Source organism: Chiloscyllium plagiosum, unplaced genomic scaffold (genome assembly GCF_037043375.1).
Source record: "Chiloscyllium plagiosum isolate Xiang-an unplaced genomic scaffold, Cpla_swu_hap1 HiC_scaffold_39, whole genome shotgun sequence".
In the NCBI taxonomy this organism is placed as follows: Eukaryota; Metazoa; Chordata; class Chondrichthyes; order Orectolobiformes; family Hemiscylliidae; genus Chiloscyllium; species Chiloscyllium plagiosum.
Genome location: NW_028270177.1, coordinates 36,391,634 through 36,405,620, shown reverse-complemented (window position 1 = coordinate 36,405,620; position 13,987 = coordinate 36,391,634).

Below are 13,987 nucleotides of genomic sequence, written 5' to 3'. Positions count from 1 at the left end.
TTTAGGAACGTCTTGAAGGTCATGACATATGAGAGCTGAACATAATGCTAGTGCTAACTGTCAACATTTATTACATGTAAACTACATACATAAGGATGGTAGAGCAATCATTAGCTAGCGTTTTCTTCCATTGGGCCTCAGTCCCATGTGATGTGACATCATCCGGACACAGCTCCTTATACAGATGCTCAGTAGCCATTCCAAGGACATTGGTACAGTTAACTTGTTCATCCACAGGAAGCCAACCTTGCATTCCAGATACCACTAACTCATGGCCCACATGCCCAGTAATGTATGGGTTGAAATTTGATATGATCTTCAGTCACATGAAAGCCTTAGGCAGCAACTTGCGACCTTTAGCAAACACCATTCGCAAAATGAGGAACAACCAATGATATTTATCTTAAATATTTCTTTGAATTTTGCTTTCAGTTATTTCCATTCCTGATTGAGCTAATCAGGATTCTTAAAGTTTTCCTCAGATCTTGGTCAGTTGGCGTTGAGAATTATATGGGCTCCCAGTGCAGTAATGCAGTTCACATGATAGGTTTGGATGAAGAGCATTCCTCAACCCATTTGAGTTCATTCTTCCAGATGACCATACTGTCATCTTCCCACTATACTCTTTTAGTCATCTCACCCTGTCTAGAAACACTTGGATCACCTCTTGTGGAAAGGATGATGCGTAACATTTATCAGTTGAGCCTATGAGCTCTGGTCTGCTGGTCCTGGAAAATCTGAAAATATTCGACACTCTAGTTGCTTCCTGTACTCTTCCCCACAATTCAATAGACTGGCTTCCTACACATAAATACCAGACATAATGGAGTGGGATGGGACCATTCGCCACAACACATTCACCACTGACAATTCGCCACTGCCCTTTCACCACCGAGGACACTTAGCCACCGCTCGATGGCCACTGAAGATGATTAGCCACCGCAAGTAACTTGTATATTTTGAATATAGTGTTTGCGTTGTTTCAGTAACAACTTCTTTTCATTACAGGAGAGTTTTTTTAAGCTTGTATTTTTGGAACAGGAATTTTTAGTATGGAAACAGAAATTATTACTAAACGTGGAAATAAGAAGTTTTACCACGATGGTTTTATATCAGTGCCAAGAGAGAATGTTTTCCTGAAGTTAGAATTAACCAATAAAATGATATTTATTTTACCTTTTTTTTATCAATATGTACTATGTAGTTGTATAAATAAAGGGGACTGAGAAGTATGAAAGAACAGGCGGGAGGGAAAACAATCAGTACATATATATCTTTCCGGTGGCAAATAGTCTCCAGAGGTCAAACCACCCCAGTGGAGAAACGCTGGTGTGAACCGGCAGTGGCTAATCATCAGCGGGGGTGAATGTGCCGTGGAGAATCATCACCAACCCCCCCCCCCCCCCCGTGATCATATTAGATGGCAGAGCATGTTCAAGGGCTGAACTGCCTATCCCTTGTCATAGCTATTCTGTTTTACGTCACTTTGAATAACAGATGTTTTAATATTAAGAAATTCACAAAATGGCCACATCCTCAATTTAATTTTATTTGTGAGTTTCAGAATATAAATAGCTCCAGTAGGGTTGGTGACAAGGGATAGGCAGTTCAGCCCTTGACCATGCTCTGCCACCTAATCTCATCTCAGCCTCAACTCCACTTTCTTGCCTATTTGCCATTGCACTTTAACCTGTTACTAATTAAATAATCTGTCTATCTCCTTCTTAAATTTATGCACTGTCCCAGGATCCACTACACTCTGGCGGAATGAATTCCACAGATTCATGATTTGAGAGAAGTAACTTTCATGAATTCCACAGATTTGAGAGAAGTAACTTTTCCCCATCTCTGTTTTTAATCTGCTATCCCTTATCCTAAAACGATGACTTCTCATTCTACACTCCCACAAGGGGAAAATTCCTCTTTGCATTTACTTTGCCAATCCTCTTTGGCACCTATGATGATGTTGTCACTTTGAAAAGGGTGTTTTCTCCTGGGTTTATTTGAAGAGAGATTGTACAGGCAGAGATGCTGAACTTGCTGCTGGAAATGGCTTCAGTAAATAACTTAGGAGGCCTTTAGGTTTGTTAAAACAGTTGTAACAATGGAAGGAGAGGGGCCAGTTCTCACTGGTCTAGTTTTTTTAAACTGTCGCAGTCAGAAGGTTTTTGGGTCCTAGAGGAGTTGGAGCTTATGTAAATGATCCTTAGCTGCTACTTTCTTTGAAAACTTTCTTGATGTTGTTTCCTCCTGGATTGCAAAACTGCATGTAAGAATCTGTGCCTGAATTTACCTTTTTGCCAGGGGTCTATTTATGGGATATTACTATATTGGACTAATTAATTAATAATTGGCTCCGTATCTATCATTCAGTCAAGTTTTCTAATAGCTAAGTTATTCTAAATTACTCATTCTTTTCTCTGTATTTTAACTACAGTGTTTTAAAAAATGGTGTTTTGCTTAACATCGAGTAGTTTGATAAGTCGCATCACATAGGGCGGCACAGTGGCACAGTGGTTAGCACTGCTGCCTCACAGCGCCAGAGACCCGGGTTCAATTCCCGCCTCAGGCGACTGACTGTGTGGAGTTTGCACGTTCTCCCCGTGTCTGCGTGGGTTTCCTCCGGGTGCTCCGGTTTCCTCCCACAGTCCAAAGATGTGCAGGTTAGATGAATTGGCCATGCTAAATTGCCCGTAGTGTTAGGTAAGGGGTAAATGTAGGGGTATGGGTGGGTTGCGCTTCGGCGGGTCGGTGTGGACTTGTTGGGCTGAAGGGCCTGTTTCCACACTGTAAGTAATCTAATGTAAGTAATCTAATCACATCTGGAATGCGGCTCTTCACATTTATATTTAAAATGAGAAAAGGTTAGGGTCTAGGCGACCTTAAAAATATTTTGAGGGGTCACAGTCTGAGCTATAACGTATCCCATATACCTCAATCTGATTTCCTCTCATTCTTTTAAACTCTATCAAGAACAGGACTAAACTGCTCAATCTTTCCTCATAAGATAAACCTTTTATGTCTGGAATTAAGTTAGTGAACCATCTCTGAGGTACCTCCAATGTTATTACATCTTTCCTCAGCTCAGGGTAATCACTGCACAATTGCTGATGACAAGTCATAGTAAATATGTTTGTTTATTCAAAAAAAAAATGACTATTTAGATAGATAAGAGGAACTGATGAGAGATTTTCATGTGACATTTGATAAAGTGACTCATAAGAAGCTTGCAAAGTAGCAAAAGCAACATGGCTAGATAATTGGATAATGTACTGAAATCAAAGATTTAGGATTAATGTATGTGTAGAAGGATTGAGTGATGAAATCTGGGGGACGGTAGAGTGCTTCATTTTATTTCAGTTCTTTATAGGTAATTTGAATTTAAGGGTAATGAATGCAGATAATGACACAACATTGTTGAGTTTAACAAGGCAGTGAGAATAACTATAGTGAGTTAGCACCATAGAGAGAGCAATAGAGTAGTTGATTTAAAATGCATAAATACGAAATCGCACATTTTGGTAAGAGTAACAAATCATGAGAGCACAATGAATGTGTGTCCACAGAGAGATTGCACAATAATTCCCTGAAATTAAAAGTGCTGACCAAGGTCAACAAATAAAAGCATTCATTATAAAGAAGATAAACAGCATCTAGTTTTTGTTTACATCAATGACCCCTTCATCTCACTAATCCTTACCCTCCATCATAGGTCAGAAGTGGGGATGTTTGCCATTAATTGCACAATGTTCAGCACCATTCCTGACTCCTCAGATACTGAAGCTATCCCCATGTTCAAATGCAACAAGATCTGGACAATATCCAGGCTTGGGTTGACAGGTGGCAAGTAACATTCACAGCACAAACCATCTCTAATAAGAGAAATCGAACCACCTTGACCTTCAATGGAGTTACCATCACTGAATCTCCATTGACTAGAAACTCAGTTGGACTCACCACATAAACACAGCGGCTACAAGAACAGGTCAGAGACTTGGAACACATCAGAGAGTAACCCACCTCCTGACTCCCAAAGCCTGTCCACCATCTACAAGGCACAAGTCAGGGGTGTAATGGAATACTCCCCACTTGCCTGGATGGGGGCAGCTCCAACAACATTCAAGAAGCTTGACACCATCCAGGACAAAGCATCCCGTTTGGTTAGTACCACATCTACCAACATTCACTCCCTCCAACACTGATGCTCAGTAGCAGCAGCATGTACTATCTCAAGATGCACTGAAGAAATTCATCAAAGATCCTCCTTCATACAGCACCTTCCAAACCCGTGATCACTTCCATCTCAAAGGGCAAAGGTGGCAGGTACATGGGAATGCCACCACCTGCAAGTTCCTCTCCAAGCCACTCACCATCTTGATTTGGAAATATGTCACTGTTTCCTCAGTGTCACTAGGACAAATCCTGGGATTCCCTCCCAAAGAGCATTGTGGGTCAACATACAGCAGGTGGGCTGCAGCAGATCAAGATGGCAGCTCAACCCCACCTTCTCAAGGGCAACTAGGGATGAGTAGTAAATGCCATCCATGTTCCATAAATAAATAAAAGAAAACTCCTTCTCACCCTCTGCACTCCCTTCAAATTGAAAGGTACTTGTCTGACATCCAGTCTTAAATGAGTAGAAATTTCTTCCAACTAAATATCAGAAAGATTATACACAATTTCTTTGGCCATTCCCAACAAACTCCATTCTCTGGCTATGAACTCTACCACTCTCACTGGAAACTACCTATGACTACACTAAGCCACTCACTAATTTGGTTCATAATGCACCCTGTGAGGAATTTTCAAACACTATGATTAGTGGGAAAGTAAGTTACAAAGAAGAAATGAGACATTTACAAATGCATGTGGATAAGTTCAGCCAAAGGGCCAGAATTTAGCAGATCAAGTTTAACATGTTTAAGTGTGAGGTTAAATGGAAAGAGCCCTCAGAGGGGATCTGGGTATATTTGTGCATGGATCGTAGAAAGCTAATACGCAGGTACAAAAGATGATGAGAAAGGTGCAAATGAAGTTTTGGCACTTATTGCTGAAGGAGTGTAAAAGTAGACAACTGTTGCTGTAACTGTACAAAGGATTAGTGAGACCACACCTGGAGTATTGTGTACAGTTTTGGTCCCCTTACTTAAAGAAGGATGTCCTTATATTGGAGGCAATTAAGAAGAGGCTCACTGGATTGATTCCAAAGTTGAGGGGTTTGTTTTATGAAGAGAGGTCGAGCAGTTTAGACCAATTAGAAGAATGGGAGGAGGTCTAATTGAGGTTTACAAGACGTAAAAAGGGATTGACAAAATTAGCGTAGAGAGGATGTTTCCTATGTGGGGCAACCTAGAGTGTGAGGTCCTAGATTTAGGATAAAGGTGAACAGATTTAAAACAGACAGGAGGAGAGGTTAAATCTCTCAAGGGCCATGAATCTGAGGAACTCACTAGCCCAGAGTGTGGTGCATACTAGGACATGAGTAACTTTAAGGAGGAGGTGGACAGATATTTAATTAGTCACAGGTTAAGGGATGGAGGCTGAGATAAGATCAGCCATGATTGTATCAAATGGTGGAGTAGGCTTGAGGGGCTGAATATCTCCTAGATTTTACGTTCTTGTGTCCAAATTGGTGTTGTGACAAATGTGACCTATTACCCCAACTATAACATCAGCTCTGCCTCAGCCAATTGCTGCTCAATGCCATTGATACCTTTAATTTAAGAATCATAAAATGGTTACAATACAGACAGAGATCGGTTGGCCTGACCTGTCTAGAACTTCTTTCTGAAACTTCTCCAACTCTTTGTTCGATTTCCTCCAAACAATGCTCCTTGAAATCTGCTCTGTTGTCCCTGATTTCAGTCATTTATTCTCGTGTGGCTCAGTGTCAAAAGGTGCTACATAGATGCAAATTATAGTTGAAGAATTTGCGCAAAACATTTAGTAATTCACAATTATAGCAATATGCAAAATTTTGAACACTTATAGAATATGAATTGGACTGAGAAGGAGGTAACAGTGTGGAGTTACCTGGATGGAGTCAGTAAGAGAAAACAATAATGATGGAGTTATTTCAGCTGGAGAGGAAAGAAGAAGATGGAGTTTAAATAAAGGCTTTATAATCATGAACAATTTGAAGAGTTAATAGGCAAGTATAATGCTGGAGTCCATAACTGAGCAGCTTGCATATGTTTCAGTTCCTAACACAAAGAGAATCAAGGGTGTTTTACACTAAGACGGTGAACTATTTTAATAAGTTACATTAGATGCTAAAATCCAAGAGTATAGTGATAATATACAATAGAATGTTATAAACAATTTTAGCAAAGCTTAACACAGACACATTTCAAGATGCAACCATTTTTGGTTGCTTAAACAATGACATTCTCTCCATCATTCAGATCAGAGTTCGGAATTTTTTCTGATAACTGCATTTTGAATACTATCTGCGCTTCATCAGATGCTGAAGCAGTCCATGTTATTATGCAGCAAGAGCAGGATAACCTTCAGGACATCCAGATAACATTCAACTGATCAGTAGCAAGTAACGCCACACAAATGCCACGCACCGATCATCTCCAGTAAGAATCTAACACTCCGGTTTGACATTGAATGAATCCCTCATTATCAACATTCTGGGGATTTACCATTGACCATAAACTGAACTGGATTAGTCATATAAATACAGTGGCTACAAGAATAAATCAGAGGCCAGGAATTCTACAATGAATAACTCACCTTTTGACTCTCCAGTGTCTAAGCGTCATGTTCAAGTCAGGAGTGTGAGGAAATGCTCCCCAGTCTTCTGAATAAGTGTGGCTCCAAAAAAAAAATTGGATGGAGGACAACCAATCAGAGGGTGCACATGCACAAACCTTTGAAAGTGATAGGCAAAATTGAAAGCCTACGAAAATGATATACCATAGGGTATTTGGCTTTGAAAACAGAGGTATGGAATATATTATTCAGAAAAGGACAAGAAAAAATGACGTATAATACATAATAGTTCATTACTTATAATCTAAATATTACTCATTTGCCAACCTCTCATCATTGCTGTATATGGAGATGGTTCCGAAAGCGTTAATGTTCGGGACTGTATCAGACTTCACCCAATCTGATGATGTAATATATGCCTTGGGTGGACAACCAAGGAATCTAGCACTCCATCACAAAATGGTAAGGGATGTCACCTATGATTCTTTTGTCTTTGTAATTATGTCTAATATAACTTGAACACATTAGGATTGTTCAATAAAACATCTAGTTGTTAAGGTAATTGCCTCTTCTCACTAAGACTCATTAGTGTAAAAAACTCATTAGCGGTTTGTCCTCTGATGCTGTGAAAATCGATGTTTTGGGCAAAAGCCCGCTCCTCGGATGCTGCCTGAACTGCTGTGCTTTTCCAGCACCTCTAATCCAGAATCTGGTTTCCAGCACCTGCAGTCATTGTTTTTACCCTGTGAACTGAACAAGCCCTCTCTGACAAAGTAGGAGTATCACCCTGAGACTGACGTTTGGATTTAAATCTGATCTGGGTCTGTTGACTGTTGGAGTTTTGTTTTGATTATGGTACCCCACCAGGGGTTAAAGTTTTGTTTGAAAGAAAGCAACACCCCAGCTCAGTAACAAACTGCCAGTGGTTGGTTCTGCAAATACACATCAGTCAGCAATACCCACACCCATTGAATTGATTGGCCAATCAGGTTTTTACCTCCGAGAAATGTGTTGACTCCTTTTGGAAAGTTATAATTAAACAAATCACCCCATTGTTTTTCCAACAATAATTTTCCTATTCTACTGAAGTTGTCACTAGTCAGTCTGTGTTTGCACAACTTTCTTTTATTGCCTTTTTCTGTAGTAATCATTTCTATACTCAGTCAAGTCAAGCTTGGGCCTGTGGGTAATACTCTTGCTCGGGAGGAAGTGAGGACTGCAGATGTTGGAGATCAGAGTTGAGAGTGTGGCGCTGGAAAAGCACAGCAGGTCAGGCAGCATCTGAGGAGCAGGAGAGTCGATTTTTAGGGCATAAGCCCTTCATCAGAATACTCTTGCCTGTGAGCTTAAGGTCAGGGTTCAAGCCACACTCTAGTCCAGTACGAAGGAAAGTTCTGTACTTTGGATGACACGTTAAGCCAATGTTCTGTCTTGTCTCAATGAGTTGGATGATGATCAGGAAAGCTCACCTCTCAGGACGACAGAATCTCGCTGGATAGCAATCCAGAAAACCGCCAGTTAAAGACCTGTGGATATGGATTTGACTCGCATGCAGTGAGACCAGAATGAATTCAATTTTCAAAAACAACAAGTTTAATGGTGACCATACAACCATTGCCAATTATTATTAAAAGCTCACTTGGCTCATTAATGTTTGTTAGGGAAGAAAATCTACCATCCTTACCTGGTATGGCCCACATATGACCCACAGCAATGTGGTCAACTATCAGCTGCATTCTGGGCAATAAATGTTGATCTAACCAGCAATGCCTACATCCTATGAATCAATTTAAAAAGAAAATCACTCAGTCAACACCTGAGCAACTGATTATTTGTTAATTCACTTGTTATGATTATTGCAGTGCGCCATTGGCTGCTGCATTTTCTATGTTACCATAGTGACTATGCTTCAGGAAGTACTTTATTGGCTATGAGGCATTGTGAGGTCAGAAAAAGTGTAAATCTTTATTTTTGGAAACCAATCACAACATGGTGAACCATCACCACTTCATTTCCATTGGGAAAAACACCATCTATCCCAAGGGATTTGTTTGTTTAGTTCTGATTCGGACCTCCATCTCATTGATAGAATTCCAGATGTCATTTGATATTTAGTGGTAAACTAATCAAATCTGTTTACTGTGGAAAAGCAAAATGCCATTACACGGCAGCTGGATAGAGGTCAACAAAAAATACTGAACATTGTTACTTCCAGTGGTAAAATGTCCTCTCAAAATATGTCATGCTGTTAGATCTTAAGGTCAAAAGGTTTGCAGAATCAATCAGCACAAGGAGCATAAAAATGCAGTAGGATTGAAAGCACAAATTACAATAGAACCGTTGCCAGTCCCTGTCAGACGTGTGAATAATGGTCCATCCATCTATACAAGGTGTTCCTAGCTGTGCAATCATTTTGTTTCATATTCATTCATGTGATGTGGGTGTTGCTGCCTAGACCAGATTTTATTGCCCCTCCCTAATTGCCCTTGAGAAGTGGTCACCATGAGAAACTCCAAGAGATAAAAAGTTGTCTATGATTCACATTTTCATAACTGAACACAATATTAATACCCAATCATTAATATTATGAAGAACGGCAGCTTTTTTTTCTTTAGCTTTTTTCTTTATTTCTCTACTTTTGTACCTAGTCTATTTAAGTAACTAAGCTTAGTATTAAGGTACCTTGTACCTATGATGGTACCATGTGTAGCAACATTGCAGTTGTGTACTTGAGCACACCGTGGTAATAAAACCTAATTCTGGTTCTCATTCTTATTCATGTTCCACTGATGGAACATTCACATTTCAAAACTGAGTGTGAATCAGACAGAAGATCAGACACAAACACCCAACGAAAATTGTCGATGAGTGAGAGGTTGAGATTGCCAAGCAGCAGCTGAAAATACCAATCCAGTAGAGGGATCATAATTGGGAATTGAAGTGGGCCATTCGGTCCATCCAGTCTGTTCCACCATTCAATTAGATCATGGCTGATCACTTAACTGCCTTATCCCCATAACCTATAGATTACCTTACTGATTAAAATATGTCTACCTCAACTTGAAAGTACTAATGATCCAGCCTCAACAGCCCTCGGCAGTAAAAAAATTCCAAAGCCTCACTTCTCGCTGAGAGAATTTTTATCCTATATCTGTATTAAATGGATGGTCCTTTACCATGACATTGAAAACCTCTGGTCCTAGACTTTACCACAACGGGAAGTAAACTCTCCACATCTACTGTGTCCATTTCTCTCGATATGGTCTCTTCTACATCGGGGAGACAGGAATCCAACTTGCAGAAGCTTTCAGAGAACATCCCTGGGGCGCACGCTCTAAACAACCCCTGTGGCCGACCACTTCACTCCCCTCCCAATCGCCCAAGGCTATGCAAGTCCTGGGTCTCCTCTACTGCCAAATCCTAGCCACCCATGCCTGGAGGAGGAACGCCTCATCTTCCGCCTTGGGACCCTCCAACTACATGGCATCAATGTCGATTTCACCAGTTTCCTCACCTCCCCTCCCCAATCTTATCCTAGAGCCAACCCTCCATCTCAGCACGGCCCTCTTGACCTGCCCTACCTGTTCATCTTCCTTCCCACCTATTCACTCCACCCTCTGCTCTGCCCAACACCATCAGCCCCCCCGCCTTCATCTATCTATCGCATTTCCAGCTACCTTCCCCAGCCCCACCCTCCTCCCATTTATCTCTCAACCCCCTTGGGGGCCTCCTGCCTACATTCCGGATGAAGAGCTTATGCCCGACTCTCCTGCTCCTCGGATGCTGTGCTTTTCCAGCGCCACACGTTTTGACTCTCCACATCTACCTGTCTAGCCTCCTAAAAATCTGAATGTTTCATGAAGGTCTCCTCTCATTCTCTCAAACAATGATGAGTAGAAGCCGACCTGCCCAGCCTCTAATAAGAAAAACCCTCCATGACCCTGAATCAATCCAATGAATCTTCTCTGGACTGCCTCTAGTGCTGCCTCTTGGGCGGCACGGTGGCACAGTGGCTAGCACTGCTGCCTCACAGCGCTGGAGACCCGGGTTCAATTCCTGCCTCAGGCGACTGACTGTGTGGAGTTTGCACGTTCTCCCCGTGTCTGCTTGGGTTTCCTCCGGGTGCTCTGGTTTCCTGCCACAGTCCAAAGATGTGCAGGTTAGGTGAATTGGCCATGCTAAATTGCCCGCAGTGTTAGGTAAGGGGTAAATGTAGGGGTATGGGTGGGTTACGCTTCGGCGGGTTGGTGTGGACTTGTTGGGCCGAAGGGCCTGTTTCCACACTGTAATGTAATCTAAATCTAATCTAATCTTTCCTGAGATAAGAGGATGAAAACTGATTACAGTATTGCAGCTGTGGTCTGACTGGTGCCTTCTACAGTTTTAATGAAGTCCTCCTTATTTTTATACTCCCTTTGAGATAAAGGATAACAATGCTGTCTTTTTATCACATATTACTGGTCTTTATCACATATCCCAAAACTGTACCTTGGCTGGTTGATCCTCTTGATTGGCAGGTTGGATGGAGGTAAAAACAATGACTACAGATGCTGGAAACCAGATTCTGGATTAGTGGTGCTGGAAGAGCACAGCAGTTCAGGCAGCACCCAAGGATGTATACTGGGAGATACCTTCCCTCAGGCAAGAATAAGAGGCCTCCCTTTTAAGACAAAAAGAAGATTCACTTTTTCCGTGAGTTTCTTGGTGCATGGAATCCTCTTCCTCAGAGAGCAGTGGAGGTAAGGCTGATTTAGTTGGATTTCCAACAGACAGGAATCAGGGATCGGGGGTGGGCTGGGGCAGACAGACAGGAAAGTGGAATTGAAACCACAAACAGATCAGCAATGAACTTATTGAATGGCACAAGAGGCCCTCTAAGGGTCAAATGGCCTGCTTCTGCTCATCAATCCAATACTCCTGTGTAACATATGTGGGATTTACTGGGTAGTGGTAACAGATTTTGACCTCTGCCTTCGATGTAGAGGTCAAAAGCCATTTCCTCATGTATCTTCAGCCTGTCCAATATAGCTGGTTTCCTCTTTGCCCTGAACCTTCAGGCACTGGAGAACATGAGGAGGTCATTTAGTCCCTTCAACATTTTCCACTATCAATTACACCATGGCTGATCTGTAACCTTAACTATGTTTATCTATCTCCATACACTCTTACTTAATAAAACTCAATTTGCATGTACACATTGGCATGGGGAACAGTGGCATTGTGGGAATGTCATTGAGCTAGTAAACTAGAACACCAGGTTAATACTCTGGGAACATGGATACAAATCCCACCATGATAGATTGTGAAATCTGAATTCAATTTTATGGGTGGCTCAGTGGTTAGCGCTGCTGCCTCGCAACGCCAGGGACCCAAATTCGATTCCAGCCTCGGGCGACTGTCTGTGTAGAGTTTGCACATTCTCCCCGTGGTTGCGTGGGTTTCCTTCAACAGTCCAAAGATGTGCAGGTCAGGTGGATTGGCCATGGGAAATGCAGGATTACAGGGAAAGAATAAAAGGGACCTTTGGCAAATTAAGGAACAAGGAGTAAACAAGGGAGGTCTGGCTGGTGCAAGTACCATCTGGGGGCTCAGTAAGTGTACTGACTTTCAACAGATAGTGAAAGTTGCAAACTGATATGACAGTACAATGTAAGCCTGCTGGAAAAAATAAGCAACTTGAGACTCAGACTTGTGATGCTACACATCTACCAGATACATCGTGAAAAAAATTGTAAGTCATATCCAAGTAACTTAGTTAGCTGATGGTCTCCTTCCATATTGTGTGACACTCTGAATTGCTGCAATAATTATGCCTTCATATAATGCAAATGTTCAATAACTTGCATTGATAATTAAACCTTCTCTTTAGCAGATTGACAGTACAGAACTTGAGCATTGCTGAGAAAAAGTACATGTCATAAAGTCAGAGAGATATGCAACAAAGAGAAAGATCTTTCAGTCCGACTCATCCATGCCAACCAGTTATCCTAAATAAATCTAGTTCCTTTGCCAGCATTTGGCTCATATCCCTCTAAACCCTTCCTATTCACATACCCATCCAGATGCCTTTTAAATGTTACAATTGTACCAGCCTCCGCCACATCCTGTGGCAGCTCATTCCATACATACACCACCGTCTTTTTGAAAAAGTTGCCCCTTCAATTCCTTTTAAATCTTTGCCCCCTCATGTTAAACCTATGGCCTATTGTTTTCGACTCCTCACCTCAGGGAAATGACTTTGGGTATTCACCTGATCCATGCCCTTCATGGATCAGGCATTTTATAAATCTCTATAAGGTCACCCCTCAGCCTCCGACACTCCAGGGAAAATAGCCCCAGTCTATTCAGCCTCTCTCTACAGTTCAAATCCTCCAACCCTGGCGACATCCTTGTCAATCTTTTCTGAACCCTTTCAAGTTTCACAACATCCTTCCTCTAGCAGGGAGATCAGAATTGCACACAGTAGTCCACTAACAGCCTAACGAATGTCCTGTCAGTCACAGCATGACCTCCCAACCCCTACACTTAATGTTCTGACTAATAAAGGCAATCATATCAAACGCCTTCTTCACTATCCTATCTACCTGTGACTCCACTTTCAAGGAGCTATGAACCTGCACTCCAAGGTCTCTTTGTTCAGCAACACTCCCCAGGACCTTACTATTAAGTGTATAAGACCTGCTAAGATTTGCTTTACCAAAATGCAGCACCTCACAGTTATCTAAATTAAACTCCATCTGCCACTCCTCAGACCATTGGCCCAACTGATCAAGATCCTGTTGTAATCTGAGGTAACCTTCTTCGCTGCCCACTACACCTCCAATTTTGATGTCATCTGCAAACTTACTAACCACTCTTCCGATGTTCATATCCGATTCATTTGTATAAATAGTGAAAAGTAGTGGACCCAGCATCGATCCTTGTGGCACTCCACTGGTCACAGGCCTTCAGTCTGAAAAGCAACCCTCACCACCCTCTGTCTTCTACCCTCGAGCCAGTTCATCTTGTCAAAACTTTCATTTGATGCTCATCGGATAGTTCACAAGAACACAATAAAAAGGAAAGCCAACGTTATATTGTATCAATAAATACTGTAAACATGTTTCCACACCAGTCGAGGTTATTGCGAAGATCCCACTTTCGCAACCTCATTCCTTGCTTGAGGCATGGTGACCCACAGGTTTAGCTTAGTTTAACGTGAGAGAAGCCCCACAGCCCTCTCGCAGAATGATGACTTTACCTCTTTTTACTATATGAGAAGAGATAG